We start from the raw sequence: 4162 nt of genomic DNA on the forward strand, positions 1-4162 counted from the left end.
AAAAATTAAAAAATCTAACACATTCGTTAAAGAAAATCGTGGGGCGCGTCTTGTGGTCCACAAAACAAAAATAATTTGAAGTTATATAAGGGGCGCCAGTTAAATTGGACGACAGCCTTACCTACGTTACTATTTAATAAACCACCAACTTACCAATATGTTTACTACCAAAATACTAAGTATAGTATACAACCTGAATAAATAAAAAAAATAAATGAAATTGTCTGAGATCAGCAATTAGTCAATTTTAATAAATATTCCGAAGATATTTGAAAACAAATACATATTACAATATTTTATTTAACTTTACCATAGGCTTAATAAAAAAAAATATACAAATGCGGCTTCTACTTGCCTAACAAAATTCATAAAATATTTCTATTTAATTGTATGATAAAAGGTAAGACGTATCAAAAGTACCGGACGCTAAGTGGTGTGTGATTAAATACCAAAAAAAAATAATTAACCCAAATAGGACACCACGAGAGCCTCTAGTGCGTGCACATAAAATAATATAAACAAAGAAAGTAGATCTATTTCAAATGGTTAACCCCCCTTAGAGGCAGTTTACAAAATTACAGTAAGTGTAAATATTAAACTAGAATGTGTAACTATTGAACACAATAAACCGCAATTAATCTTTAAGTACTATGTAAATTATGTATAGATTTTAAAATGACAAAAAAATATCCGCAAATAATTTAATAAAATCTATATGCCCCATAACAAAAATAGACGGCGCTTAAATCTTCCGTCAAAAATAAAGATTGATCCATACCTCGCATTTTCATTCATATACTTAGATATGTTATAGTCAAAGCCCGAATTCCAGGCACTCCTAGATTTGACTAGGCAATCCTCAGGTCTGACTGACGGTCTTGGTCAAAGCACGAAATAGATTACATGTTCGGCCTTTGTCTAGTCAAACCTAGGAGAGACTACGTTGGTCACGCAAAGGTCGAAATTTAATTTTATGAAATCGGGGTTTGACTAGTCAAACCCCGATCTGGTATTAAAATGTCGTAATTTGTTAGATTAGGTCATTGTACGTAGGTAGTTATTAATTAATAATTAGGTTTAATAAAACGTCATTTTTTATTTGTAATGTTTATTATTTTTATATTGTCGTAATTAAATAAAAAAAATTAGTGCTTATTCTCGCATGTTGAGGCATTATCATTATGGCATTTAGAGTTGCACAATACGTTTGACCTTTTACAATTACATTGTTTTGAAGAGCATTTCTTATTGCAGTGGTATTTTACAAATCCTTCTCCTCCAAATTTAAAATATTTTGTACTAATTTCTCTTAGAAACAGCTTAAGGTCTAGAACATCTTCGAAATTAAGAAAATTCTCTAAGAAAAAAGTGTGTTTATTGTTTCGTATTTCGTATCAACTCTATGAATATAAACCGTCAATTGTTGTTTTTTCTTGTATGATTTTATGTGACCAACTAGCCCGAAAAATCCGGGACATGGCGCGAATTAAGAAGTCGTGTCCCGGCGTCCCGGACAAGGCTTCCGGGCCATCCGAATGTTCAATGTTTTGGTAAAATTCTATTTTGAAATTTTGAATACATTATTCTTCTATGAAGTTACAGCAAATTGAATTGATGGGATGAAAAAAAGTCGACAATTTCTAGTGTGTAGGTAATACTAATACCACATCCAAAACGCATGCACTTTATATCATGGTAATATAGTTCTACGAAAACTCAAACCATGGACATTTTCCCGTTTCTATATTTTAATTATCGTCTTCTGAAAAGACGACTTAAAAACATGAATATCAAATAATTATAATTATATTTTTATGATAACCTAAGGTTTTATTTACATGGAAAGGCATCAGTTGTTTTTTTAATTTTTCTGTTTTTGAGAACGATTTCCTTATTGGAAGTCGAAGCGTTAAAAACTAACAAAAATTATATTATCATTATAACCCATGCCATCAAAAAAATTTTGTCAACATAAAAATGTTAAATAATCAATAAAATGATCATATAAGTTTTATATTTAAAAAAAAGGCCCGATTTTCATTGAAAATTCCCGAATTTTAGATATATTGTTTAAAGCCTTTTCCTGAATTCGACTGAATTGGAGTTGCTCACACTATAGTATGATACCCAAAATGTTTCGAGCATCTCCTTGGCAAGTGTTCAAGCATGCGTTGTGCACAGACAGAAAAGATTAAAATAAATAAAGGAAATGCGATTGAAGGTCTTCATGCCCAGCCTAATGCTATGAAACAATTAAGTGAAAAAAATGTCCTCCAATTTTGATTGGAAAAACTGTAACAATACCTATCCCCAGCTTTGGTAGAGCCAAAGGAGATGCTTGAAATATTTTGGTTATCATACAAGATAAAACAATTGACGGTTTATATAGAATTGGTACGAAATACGGAACAATAAACACACTTTTTCCAAGAAATCAAATAAGAGAATGCAAAGAGAAATTCCCTAATTTCGAAGATGTTCCAGACGTTAAGCTCTCTCTGTCTCTAAGAGAAATTAGTACAAAAGATTCTAAATTTGGAGGACAAGGATTTATAAAATGCTACTGCAATAAGAAATTCTCTTCCAAATTATGCGAGAATAAACACTAGTTTTTTATTTTAATTATAATATAAAAATAATAAACATTAAAATTAAAAAATGACGCTTTATTAAACCTAATCTAACAAATTACGACATTTTAATACCAAATCGGGGTTTGACTAGTCAAACTCCGATTTCATAAAATTAAATTTCGACCTTTGCCTGACCAACTTAGTCTCTCCTAGATTTGACTAGTCAAACGCCGAAACTGTAATTTATTTCGGGCTTTGACTAAGATCGTCAGTCAGACCTGAGGATTGCCTAGTCAAACCTGGGAGTGCCTAAAATTCGGGCTTTGACTATAACAGATATACTTCACCGCGTGCGTGACTTCCAAAGTTCCAAGGTTAGTATGCCTCCAAAAGTACCATATTAGCAAATCCACTGCGACTTAAGTAGATATGAACTCCAAAAATACGATGTACCGGTGTACATAAACTTGTATTAAAATGTTGAACAAGTTGGAAATTACAGCCTGACAGGAACAAAAAAAGAACCCCCTTTTAGCCAGGTTAGGGGTTTAAAATATTCCAAATTGGACTCGTGATTAAAGGCTAATTTCTTGATTTAGATGCGACTCCGTGGTAGACACGTGCACACAAAATCCGCTTTTAGCGAAGTTGTGGATATTCCCAAAAATCCTTCCACGAAGGCGGCAAATCCCCTTGAATATCCACAAGGTTCATACTAGTCCAGATCCCACATGGAACAGCAGCAAAAAAAAACAAAATGCCGTTTTTAAACTAGCACAAACTTCTCGGTACCACAGTCAAACCCAAAATCACGTTCTTCTCCGTTGTGTTCCCGAACGTTTGACACACTTGACACACGGAGGTCACCGAATAATACCGAAATTCAAACATTTAAATTTTATGATCCCAAGTCATCCAAAATAGCTCTAAAAAGAACGATCTACATTAGTTTCTTCACAAAAGAGGACATTTTCACTTAACTTCAGAAAAGTTTGATAGGTATTACCCCTATCTAGAAACTACTAAGGTTTCATTTTCATCACCTGGATTATAATGTATTATAGGCAACCGATTTAACATCTCAAGAATTGTTTAAATTATTGAAAATAGAGGTGGGACTTCCCACTTCAATTTTCCTATTTTGCCACTTCCTACTTCAAATTTGGAACGTAACAGAGGATACCGCCCGACGCTTCTCTTTAACGAATGTGTTAGATTTTTTAATTTTTTTAACCGACGTTTTTTTCGAATAATCCTTCGAGTTTGATTTTTTTATTTTTTCTTTTTAGTTAATTTTTTTTTTAATATTTTAAATTTTAGTCACTCCTAACGAAAGAAAGGCGTTTCTTAAAAAAATTTTTTCATATTTTTTATTTTTACAAAATAAAGCACGGTGAGCTTGAAACACGTTATTATCTAATTTACTATATCTTCAACATGTTGGAATATCTTCTACAACTCAAAAGTAGACAATACAAGACAAAATTTAAGTCCGCTAAGCGTCCCCTTTTGAAAAAAAAAAAACGAATTTTTTCAGAAATATAAATTTCTGAAAAGTAACATTCTACATAAATATTTGCAATAACTAT

The sequence above is a fragment of the Diabrotica virgifera genome, chromosome 5 (genome assembly GCF_917563875.1).
Source record: "Diabrotica virgifera virgifera chromosome 5, PGI_DIABVI_V3a".
Taxonomy (NCBI): Eukaryota; Metazoa; Arthropoda; class Insecta; order Coleoptera; family Chrysomelidae; genus Diabrotica; species Diabrotica virgifera.